Source organism: Cydia strobilella, chromosome 13 (genome assembly GCF_947568885.1).
Source record: "Cydia strobilella chromosome 13, ilCydStro3.1, whole genome shotgun sequence".
In the NCBI taxonomy this organism is placed as follows: domain Eukaryota; kingdom Metazoa; phylum Arthropoda; class Insecta; order Lepidoptera; family Tortricidae; genus Cydia; species Cydia strobilella.
The window spans coordinates 11,491,037-11,503,848 of record NC_086053.1 but is presented as its reverse complement, the minus strand read 5'-3'; the positions used below and the strand labels follow the sequence as shown (position 1 = coordinate 11,503,848).

The 12,812-nt window shown below is 37.3% G+C and overlaps 1 protein-coding gene across 1 annotated transcript in view; it reads right to left on the bottom strand.

The window, feature by feature from the left end:
* LOC134746785 (MOXD1 homolog 1-like) overlaps positions 1-12,812 on the bottom strand; it is a 75,637-nt gene that overhangs the window by 56,714 nt on the left and 6,111 nt on the right. The gene's annotated exons all lie outside the window — the stretch shown is intronic.

The following is a 12,812-nucleotide window of genomic DNA, read 5'->3' as shown; positions in this document are numbered from 1 at the left end:
TGCCGTCACGATCTGACATTCCAGCATCCGTTCCTTCGCGAATTCGGAGATCCACGACGACGATTTGTCGAGCGATTTGTCCACCGATCCGTCTGAGAACTTTGGATGTGTAAGCTGTCTGCAAGATGAAAAATGAACTTGACAACGGGCTAAGATTTGTTGACATTAAATAAGTACTATATCGTCAATAAGATTAAAGAACACACCTAAAAACGGCAGTTGGCAAGACTATTCGCTCCAATTATGAAGGATTTGAGCCCCTGAAAGAGCTTAGCGCACACGCCACAATTTCATTTAGTGAGGCTAATAGACACTTTGCGTGCAGTGCACTGCAGCGTTTTACAGCCTGAGATTTGCTCAGTTTGAGTCGTTATGAACAATTTAATGGAAATTAAAAATTCTTCATCGTTTACAACTTTTGAAGCGTTTTGGAAAACATCTTACTTACTGTGGTTGGTAAGTTGATAAGAAGATATTTTATAAGAGACTAAGTCGTACGACTCTTCATGGAATCAAAATTTATCTTTTTAGCCGGTCACTTTTACTAGTAGGTAAAACTAAAATCAGCTTAGAGCAAACTTTGGCAAGATGAACATCAATCCACGGATGGATCCATTGTTTCAAACTTTCCCTTAGTAACTCAAAACTAGGCGTTCGTTAGCAGATATCGATCTTGAAGATACAAATTAAATCGGTCAACACTTCGAAACCGGCACAAATCCATTAAACCATATCCACACAAAAACATTTGCACTAGCGCTCAAGAAGACTGTTACGAAAGGCGCCGCGGACCGTGAACATTCCACTAGTCACCGGGCATGAGCCAACTAGAACACACAAAAACAACAATACACACTTTTATCTCACTAGGGCTTTCTTCCAGATAACAGGAAAGGCAAAAACCCATTCAACTTTACGGATCAATGACTTTTTTCTCTACCCAAAATTATAACATTGGAACATTTTGTAAAGATCTCCAATGCAAGCAATTCACATGACATGTATCTATTTAAGTTTGACTTCAATTTCTTTCAAACACGAACTTAACAAAACTAAACTGCTACAGTTTACATGCAAATGACACAAAGCACGGAAGCCTATGGAAAGCTTTTGTGGGTAAGCGACAAAAACAAAAAGGCGATCATCTGAAGTGGTTCGTGCGTTCAGCTGTCTAGTTTCCACAAAGTAATCTATTGTATAACTTAATATCCAGATCCATGTCAACTATTCGTAATCCAAGTCACCCTAATGCTGGTTTGCTAGAGGCGATGTGCCCAGTAAGCGTAGCTGGATTTATATCTCCTTTGCTTGCGCGAGCGTTGTTGAGTCAAGTACACGCGCAAACCAGTATGGTATGAAATGATCTCAAAATCCGTAAGAACTATATGTAACATCACAGCGTTTTCTACTGGGTTGTCTAAACTTTCGACTCGCTTGAATTTGAGAAGCAATTGTAATTACACCCCTGCTCAGAAGTAGTCTGTGCGTTCAGCAGCTGCACCGCGCATGCTCCATCCAACCCATTCTTCACGGGACCGTTAATGACCGGCACGGCGTCCGTGGCAAAATGGCTACAATGATTCCGTAATTAACACTATTCGGAGCACACCGCCGCCGCGGCCTTGTTTCCGATTCGACTTGCTCTATCGTAGATCGTTTCACGAAACGACAATAAACTGAGGATTAATGGACAGGTGCGAGTGGACGATCTCCAGGTACAATCGCTACGTGTTAGGATTGGTAGGTACTATGTTATTATACTGTGCTCTATTTTTAGTTTTACAGCACATAATAATTGCAGTTCAAGCGAATTCTTAAATATTTTAAACGGTCTGAAAAGCACATGCGCTCTGAACCTGTAAACTGACATCATTGTACAGAAAGCAGCGCTTTAATTTTTTAAGGAAGCAGAATGTAGAAGACATACCAAAGTTTAATTTACATTCGTCAGCCTAATGAGCAACAAAATTACTTCATTAATTCTTGATTACAAAAACGCGTCATTAGTGCAGGATGTTACAAATAAAATACAGTCATAATGGGAATTGTTCAAACCCGAAGGGAATCTAGTTAGATAAAACGGGCTAAATTGTGATTGTACGGTATATTCTTATTTGCCTAATCTAAAATTCCCAGCCAGTCGCTTTCCATTTACGAAAGGCTTCTCCCACGGGGGACAGATTCAAATGATTCGTTAAAATATCTGAAAAAATTGCGCGAGGCTCTTCCTAAATCGACTTTTACTTCTTTTTCCTTTTTTCACAATTCGAAATAACCAAATTATGGCTCATAACTGCGTTATTTCTGGGCTCTTCTTTTTGGATTTTAACGAACCTTTTTTTTGGAGTTGTGACTAGGGCCAACCGCCGATCAGTTTAAAAAAAAACTGATAGATCTTTTTTGCAATTCTGTATTTGCAATGTATATTTCATATTGATTTTTATCCAATTCTGGCGAAACGAGATCAGTAATAAAATAAAAACCAGCATCAATGTGCTCCCTGGAAATTGGATAGTGAAACATGTAGCAGTCACGGTCACGGCTTATTTTTTGTTAATCGATGAACGCTTTTATTAGACATGCGATAAGTGTATCGATGTTCCGCAGACATTTCACTTCCTTTCTTTTTGTCCGCATAATGCAAATGCCTCCGATCGTTCATCCCACGTCCGATGTTGCTCCGTTCTTAGTTGTACCAACTTCCTTCACATCTCTCTTCAACTTTGAAGACAATCTAAACTTTATCGTGTACAGCTCAAAGTTTCTTATCGGATTTAACCCTTGAATTTGATATGAGTATTGGAAAGTAAATGGCCTGTTGCGCTGCGGCATTTTAAATATCGGTAGAAGAACTTGGTTCATGACTGAATGCAGTGATGTCTTTAGTAGATATAGGATTGTACTGATTGTAGATGAAGAAACAGGATGCTGTTCGTCAGTCGTAAAATTTACAGACCCATTCAAGCTTATCCTGCATTTAATAACCGAAAGCTTCACGAAATTTAAAAACAATATACTAATTTCGTTGGACTCACACTCAAAGAAGTATGTATAGGCAAGTATTATGTCTGGTGTCTGGTCCCTAATAGGTATAGGTCTAAGCGTAAAATAATCTCTTGAAAACGATTACTTCTCACTATTATTTCTTAATTCTTATTACACTCGCCTATTATTTATTTTCTTTATCATTTCCTTTATCGCACGGTTTGAGGGTGTTGGTTTAATTTACCTACAGGATAATTGTACCTACAGCGTCCAAAAGTATGTAATAAAATATACCAAGCGAACGTCAGCAAAGTATGTTTATGTTTAATCTCCTAGAAAGTCATCTCACTTTTACATTACCAACGTGAGAAATATCCGATATCTCGGAATTGAAAGCATAACCCGTAGCGTGTGAAGATTATTGATATTATATTGTAGCTATCCATTGATAAAATGGTTTCTGCGGAGCAAAAATGTACTGAGGTATCATGAGAAATTCAATCATAAGAAGAACGCTATAAGTTTATGTGCAATAAATATTTAACACTTATGCCGCAGTCGCTTGAATTACATTCTTTAAAACTACGAGCAATCAAGCAGAATTTTTAACCGTTGCAACATATTGTAAGAGAAACGATCCATTCATTCTTACTTTTATCAAGCTAATGGAGGCTAAGCTATTTTCGGCAGTGAAACATAAGCCTAAGGAACAGTTTAGCTTGTACTACATGGCGGTTGTGCCTTTCTAATTCTTTTTAAAAATGCGGGAACGGACGTTGAAAAAAAGGGGCACGGCGGGAACACACCTGATAGTAGTGTTGCCAGTTTTTGAAAGGAACGAGTGAATGGCGGCTGGGCACAAAACCTTGTTTGAATTTTGATTCTGAAAGAGATTTTTCCAATGTTGATTAGTTGGCGTATATGTAATTTCTCATTTCTCTGCAATTTTCCTGCAAAGCGACAAAGATAATTATTAACATTTCCCAAGTTCGTGAGTTCAAGTTGCTAGTTACCGGGACATAGCTATCTACCACCTTATTAATTTCTGACTAGGCTAAGTAGTTTGACCGCCCCACTTTGTTAACGTGCAAACTTCAAACAACATACATTAGAGCGCCATTATAAGCGTAGGTCCGTTTATAATGGCGCTCGTATATAACAACCTGTATAGTTAAGTCATTGTTTGCTAACGGTACCCCAAACTTGCTAAGCACTCATCGGTATATATTTGTCTTGACAAATTATAGAAAACAGTTAATAAAAAAACCGGCCAAGTGCGAGTCGGACTCACGCACCGAGGGTTCCGTACTTTTTAGTATTTGTTGTTATAGCGGCAACAGAAATACATCATCTGTGAAAATTTCAACTGTCTAGCTATCACGGTTCATGAGATATAGGTGACAGACGGACAGACGTACAGACAGACGGACAGCGGAGTCTTAGTAATTGGGTACGGAACCCTAAAAAGATGTGTCATCACCAATTTGAATAAGGTAACATTTTATTCAACATTCCCATAAGATTATTTAACAAGCGTCAACGTAATAGACGAGTCATTCACAATTTTATCTCAACATCGTTACATCATTCAGTTCAGTGACAGATCAGTCAACCTTACTCCTGCCTCCTGCGCACCGTGTATTATCGTTTAAAACACCAGCACAGGCGAATCGTGTTTTAAGCGTACCAGTGTAAAGTGACATCGATACCCTTAATATCTAAGCGTAACTAAAACGGTTTTATACTGGATCATTCGATGCCTGTGCTCTGCGAGCTATACAATGGACTCCAGCGCACCATTCATTCGCCCACACCGACCGTTGCGTTCCTTTCCTAAACTCGTTCTTTATATTTATTTTAAAATTCGAACCGTACCTTCCGTCCTTTTTTAGGAACATACTTGGCAATACACGGTTATTACACAATATTTATCAAAAAAGGTTTCTGTAGTCTCGTCCGAGCATGTAATCTATATTCCAGGAAGAAGCAGCAAAAGTTAACCAAATTAAAAATATTTATAGTGCCAATACCAAACATTTGTGTTGAAAATATACTAAATGATAAAGTTCGATAAATATTTATATTTCACTCAGTAAATTAAATTCATCAGAATTTATTCCATCATGGAAAATATTGCTTTAGGCCTCTGCCATAATTTCATTATCCAACTAGCGATTTTCCATGTTTCTGAAACAACACCGGGTGATTGTAAAGCCAGTATTCCGCGGCCGTTCGCGGCATTATACCTATTATTTGCATAAAGCTTACCTTGAGAGTGGAGGGAATCCTTAATCAGTATTCGGTTTAACATTGTTAGTATTTATTATTATAATATTATTGTTTTATTTCTGATCCCTCTCTAAGGCCGGGGGCCAATGTTTTACCTCTATTCTTCCTTTACCTGCCGATAGATTTGATCTATGAAGTATAGTGTGTCACAATGCGGCAATCAAAGATCTTGCAAAGATAACTAAATACCTGCGAGATCCAAAAGTTCTTTCCCAAATAGAGTTTATATGGCATAATGAAAAAAAAGTAATTTTGAGACACTTTGTAAAAAGCAACAGACAGCATAAATTTAAGGATCATAAAGTAACATAAACTACTTTGCATTCCAAAAAATTCAACACATAACAAAGCGGAATTTCTGATAATATACACCTATTCTTCTCGTAAATGACAGCTTGGCTGGTATGCCTGCAAATGTGTCTAAGTTAGAATATGTTGAAATAATAGTGCCTCATTAATTTTATTATGTTCGTCTTGTGGGAAATCAGCATGTTTCGATTCACAAATAAATTCAGAATAATTTAAAAGGCACACGGCTTGAATTAAACACATTCACAGACAGTGCCGTATCGAATTTAAATAGTCAATTTGATATCGACTTGACTAAAATAACAAAGGCAGTTGTTGTTTTGAGATCTGTGATCTCCATCACGCTTTGATACCTAGTCTAAGAAGACGTACAAAACATAAGGTTTATTTGATCTTAAGTGACCTAAATAAATGCCGTTTATATCTTACCTTGTTTATCATTAGCTAACAAATTCATGACATCAGACACTTACTTTTAATACAAAGTGAATCCCAAAGTAAAGCAAAAAGTTGAAACGATTTCGAACCATCGTTTCGTATTAACCAGTTGGAAGCCAGTCGAGACGATCATTAAATGAAATCCCAGCAATCATTCATCATCATCTGTGATTTGAGCAGCGCTTAGCCTGCCAGGCCGAGCTGCTGTAGGTAGTAATTGACAAAAAAAGTTGAAAGCATGGGGTATGCAAAGCTTAGGTTCCGCGGCAAAATTAGACGGCGCTAATTTAAAAGGTGCAAAAGATAATATGCTGTCAAGACAACAAAAACTATAACTTTTGACTAACCATTAAGATAAAATAACAATAACCTTGGTATTAGTTAAATTCATTAAAATAAAAAGCGGAGTGGTAAATACTGGACCCTAAACTCGTTCTACGTTTTACTTTTATTTTAATTCTGCTTAATAATAAACATACACTACAAACTTGCAGCCGAAATTCAAGTCGATTATGATTGATTTATGTTTTTATGATGTCGATTTTGAGTTCTTATTTCATAACAAAATTAATCGACAGCCGAATTGAATTCATTTCGAGCTCTAATTGCTTTGGAGATTGTATACCACCGTGGTATTACCACGTCGATCTTTATCACGCAAGTAACGTTTAAAAGCCGATCAGTAAGTACCGTTCTCAAGTTTAGGCATACAAACATACCCAGGTACTACAGATATTGCTAATACTCTGAGACTGAGTAATTAAACGCAACTACCTATATAGGTATCTTGAATAATATTCTAACCATCGCGCTACAATTTATAAGTAAGCAATTTTTTCCCGTAATTTTGACGTCATGTTATTAAATAAGATAATGAATGTAATAAGAACAAGACAAATTGCATCAATAATTAGCTACTTACATTCATACGCACAAGTGCCTCCTTCAATGTCAAAGATGTAATCATGTAACAAAGTATCGTCTAATTAGTTCTGTTATAAAATACAGGTATATTGCAAAAATAAAGTTAAAAACGGCACGCGAACCGAAAGGAAATTGCTAAAATGTGTTTCTACGTTAATGTTTCCCTTCATTTTACTCCCAGTGTAATTTTAGGCACGCGAATGAAGCCCTTGGGCAAAAAAAACAAGTAAACGGTAGCCATTCGATATTATTAAACATGCCTTTTTTGTTTCATGTTATCATGTTCATATGTACAGGATGTCCGTTCGGACTCAAGGGGTCATTACGGACAGAGCAATCCATACTTTTTGCTGGAATATCCTTGCAAATAAATATATTATGAAGAAATACTGGCGCCTTGGGTATTCAAGACATTAATTTATATCACTAACAAGTTGATAAGTGGCTGGATTGTAATTTACATGCAAGTTGTATCAAACGACGACCGTGAACCGCAAAGTAAAGTACATTATGCTGCAAATCCAAACTGTCGTAAGTACTCAAATTTCGTAAATATTTCCGTGATTATGATGACAATTCAAATTCCGACGTCGAATTAAACCCATTAGTATCAACATAAAGCAATTATCATATGCATGATTTAGTAATACGAAATCATTCGATTACTATTAACAACGTATTAATAGAACAGTTGTCAGATAACTAAGGTCAATTGCACTTAGGTTAGGTATTATGAATCAGAATCGGTACTGGCGATCAGAGTTGCATAAGGGAACTTCCAAAAGAATTAGACTTGCTAAAGTTATAATTTCTAAACATTATTAGTTTTTCTCAGGCTGTAAATAGTTTACCCGAATCTGAAAATAAATCTTAAATTGAGACATTGAGACGTACAAAGTAATGGACAGTTCCAATTAAATATTCAAACGCAACGAGAGCTATGCCTCCGTCAATTCAACTAATTATAACAATCCATAAACTTTCAGACGTCTAACAGTACAGACAAGTTCGTGACAAGTAATAACAGGTCACGACATGTCTCCATTTAGAGTCAAGATTCAAGATGTTTAGTTGTGAATAAACAGATGAGATGAGTCACAGACGTTTGTAATGCCCGACGGTAATTTTTCATTACTTGTTAATTTATGTTATGAGGCATGACTGCTTGCGCCGACTACATAGTAAGCACATGTTTTGGACTAACCAGAGAAATTGCAATATGATCTCTCATGTAGAAATCAGAGCTGGCAAATTTAGGCGATGCTGAAAACGATTACCTGGAATTTTGGCTGAACTCGAAAGGTTTTCACTGTCTCTCTCTTTTCTTACATACCCCCCAAGAATTCTCTTCGACATTAAAATTCCTCTGCTGAACCTTTTTATCTAATTTACCCTTATTGTCCTTAAAACGTGACATCTTTAAGAATTATTTTATTGCTTTGGCTACTCTTGACTACGTACATATTTATCCGCGCAGATATCGGCGTGGTTCTAGTCATTCAAAATCAAACTATACTATAGTGAATTTGGCTTATGCAGACCACAAAAGTTTTAGTAGCACAAAATAAACAAACAAGCCATTAGAATTAGAATTCTATGGAAGCCGCGCCATAGTAACGATAGTGAAGATCTCTGATAGATTTGGATAGAATATGCTTGTAGTGCGATTTAACAAAGGTTGCTTGTTAAAACAATTTTACTGTTTCTCCATCTCATGAATTCTTAAAGTCATTCCGCAAAGGAGACTGAAGGTGAATATGCCCGAGACAAAGGAAGTTTCGGATCTTTATGTCAAGTTTAATGGGAGAACACAATTAACCCAAACACACCTATTAAAACAGACTCGTAAAGATCTTTACGATCAAGAAAATTTACCAATACATTTTACTTCAATTCACCATTGCTTTCTTTGATTTCACAGGATACTTATTTTTTAGGGTTCCGTACCCAAAGGGTAAAAACTGGACCCTATTACTAAGACTCCACTGTCCGTCTGTCTATTTGTCTATCTGTCCGTCTGTCTATCACGAGGCTGTATTTCATGAACCGTGATAGCTAGACAGTTGAAATTTTCACAGATGATGTATTTCTGTTGCCGCTATAACAACAAATACTAAAAAGTACGGAACCCTCGGTGGGCGAGTCCGAAACGCACTTGGCCGGTTTTTTTTTATTTTTAATCATAAGACACAATATATTATATTTCAGGAACCTACTTAAGTACTTATAATAGGTACCATATGAAAAAAAACCCAAATATGAAAAATGTCGCAAAATTGCTTAAGAAAAAACCGACCAAGTGCGAGTCGGACTCGCGCACGAAGGGTTCCGTACCATTATCTAGAAATACATCATCTGTGAAAGTTTAAACTGTCTAGCTAATATAGCTATCACGATTCATGAGATACAGCCTGGTGACAGATAGACAGTGGAGTCTTAATAATAGGGTCCCGTTTTTGCCCTCTGGGTACGGAACCCTAAAAAGGGGAAAGCTAATAAAAAAATTACAAAGTAGAGTAGAATGCTCTGGAAGCGGAGGTACGCGTAATGGCTGTTTATTTTTCCCTCCAATTTAGTTGGTAATGCGGGTTATGAATTATGATATCTGTATAGCAGTTCTATAACATAACAGCATTCTGTGTGCGAGTTTCAACATGTATTACTTTTTTTATGCTGGCGCGGTATTAATGCAGCAACATTTGCAATCCCCCTAACATAATATGATACCTATAATATATCGTATAAGCTTTTCATTTAACGTTGTATTAGAGTTACTCGACCTCCATGAAAAATATGTTTAGTTTTTACAGTTTTACATGTTTATATTCTTCTAACGATTTATTTTACAATTTAAAATCACATAAAATGGTTAGACTGAGTAAAATAATATGATCACTGATACTGATCAGAACCATAACCAGGGTATTCTTTGACCACATAGATTAGAAGACAGACTCCAGAAAACACAGAAATAATCGCTATATTCGAACACACACAATTACTTCTTCGTTTAATCTGAAAAGGATAGGAATGCACCAATCACATCTATAATTACCTACCTAGTCACGCATGACGCTGTCCCTGACCTATCCTTCATAATTTTTAGTAAAGCTACTCAAACTTTAATGTTGTTGGTCTTAATTAGCACCTCCCACACTCCCACGGAATATTTCCAAACATGCTTCTGTCTGGGAAACATTATGTTTGATCTCTACTCTTATTTGACATGTGCTAAGTTGGGAACATTACTGACTGTAACGTTTTGAACCTGTTCTCATAATATAAACATGTACATTGGCTTTGCAAATTCGCAGAAACAATGTTACCGAGAAATCAGTTGGTTTAACACTTTAAAATTCACGTACTACCTTAAGTACGTGATTTGCATTCGCGTGAAATTATGTGTGTGCATACATAATACAAGTCTTAAAGTTGACTATTAGGAATTCGGCAGCCTTTTATTAATCTAGTCATCGTCCCTCCAACCCACATTAGAAAACAAACGCCGTAAATAAAAAGGATTCGTCCGTAAATGAAAAAGCTACGGACCTCAAAACACTTGAATGGCGTAATATCGATATGCTTACAAACCTCATGATTACAAACCATGAATAGATGTCAGCAAAAAAAACCCTACAACAATCGAAAAGGTCTACTATGGCCATAAAAGACCATTGAGACAATAGTAAGGACTGTTTGGTCAATACAGACAACGGAGCGTCGAGAGGCTCACTATCTTTTGTTTTGTTGTTGTATTGTTTGACTTGTTATAATCTCAAGTGTAATGCGTAAAAGGACAGTGCAAATTGTTTGAAAGGATTACGAAGATGCTAAATTAAACCTTATGTCAAGGGGATGGGGTAGGGGGGGGAGGGGAAGCGGTGGTGGCCGAGCGGATATGACGTCCGACTTTCAATCCGGAGGTCGCGGGTTCAAATCCTGGCTCGTACCAATGAGTTTTTCGGAACTTATGTACGAAATATCATTTGATATTTACCACTAACTTTTCGGTGAAGGAAAACATCGTGAGGAAACCTGCATACATCTGCGAAGAAATTCAAAGGTGTATGTAAAGTCCCCAATCCGCATTGGGCTAGCGTGGGCACTACTGGGGACTATAGCCCAAGCCCTCTCGCGCATAAGAGGCCTGTGCCCAGCAGTAGGACGTGTATAGGCTGAATTATTATTTATTATTACATATATTCAAGGGGATAAAAGGTTATGAATTTTTAGTACGTTCACTCCGACAATGCGGATGTAAACAAAAAAATCAGTTTGATTCAGTCGGGAGCGTTCATCAAAGAAGTTTTCATATCTATTTTAGAATACTTTTACCATAATGTCCTGCTCTCAATTTTCACGAATAATTAGTATGTACCTAATAGTAAATTAGTCATAAAATACCTTGTCCGTTCATGCTTTGGATGTCTCGGAGACCAGCCCAGCCGCTACATGTTTCGTTAATCGTGAACTTGAAATTGATAGATTTACTACTTGAAAGGACTTTTTGACAGTCATTTCACAGAATGGGTTAAACGCGGTTCTGGTTAAAATACTGTTGTTGAAACGTCGACTCTGACAGTGTAGTTACAAGGTTTAAAATCAATGAGTTGGGGTGGAAATGTAATTGGAAGCCAACCCTTTGCGCCGGCGCAGCTGACCAGTGAGAGGGTCTCATTGTTAACTTAGTAAGTGGTTTCTTCTTGTTTATTAACGGTTATTTTAACTTTCATTTGAACTTTTAACAGCTGTTAGCCTGTTTAAATTTGACGGTTTATAAATAAACTAAAAGCGCGTTTACACTGGGTCGACTATATATTATAACAAATCGATGTCTTGCGTATTTTAGCATATAATACTCATAAATACTATAGCGTTCTCGCTCATACACCGGTGCGGTGTGCGGATCCGCAAGTGTAATAAAATAAAAAATGACCGCGTAGTAAACGCGCCCAAGACTTGTCAGTCTATTTTTGTACAACATGTGGACCGGAAGATCTATTAGCTCGACGCGGCCTCGACCCCAGAGACCCTCATTGTTTGCAGTTCATACTGTTCACATTGCACTTACGAGAACGGTGTACTAGCATAATTACTAATTAATTTAAAATTGCTATGTACTTACATGTGCAGTCAGTAACAGTAGCGTATGAAACAATGTATCTGCCACGGTCGAATATCGAATACTTTTCCGAATAGAGATATCTCAACAGTTAGCGTTCAAAAGTAGGTATCTAAGTCATCATCATCTAAGAATGAAGATTTTTTATGTATTCTTCTACTTCCTCGCGTTGTCCCGGCATTTTGCTACGGCTCATGGGAGCCTGGAGTCCGCTTGGCAACTAATCCCGTAGGCACTTTCGTTTTTACGAAAGCGACTGACATTTGACCTTCCAACCCAGAGGGTAAACGTTGACCTTATTGGGATCGGTTTCATCACGATGTTTTCCTTCACCGAAAAGCGACTGGTAATAAATGATATTTCGTACATAAGTTCCGAAACATTTGGTACGAGCCGGGGTTTAAACCCGCGACCCCCGGATAGTCCGGATTGAAAGTCGCACTCTCTTACCGCTAGGCCCCAAACTAAGCAAAGCTTGTATATGGGTGCTAGGCGCCGATATACATACTTGTATATATAAATACATATTTATAATTAGAGTTTTGAATTATTCACTGTTAGTTTCACTAGACTTATATTGACCGGGATATAGACAGTGAACCGACCGTATTAGACCGTTTATCGGGAGCTCATAAATAATACAAAAGGTAATCACGGTCTGTATCCCGGTCAATATAAGTTTAGTACATATTTATATTATACATAGAAAACACCCATGAAAGGAACAAATATTTGTGTTCATCAC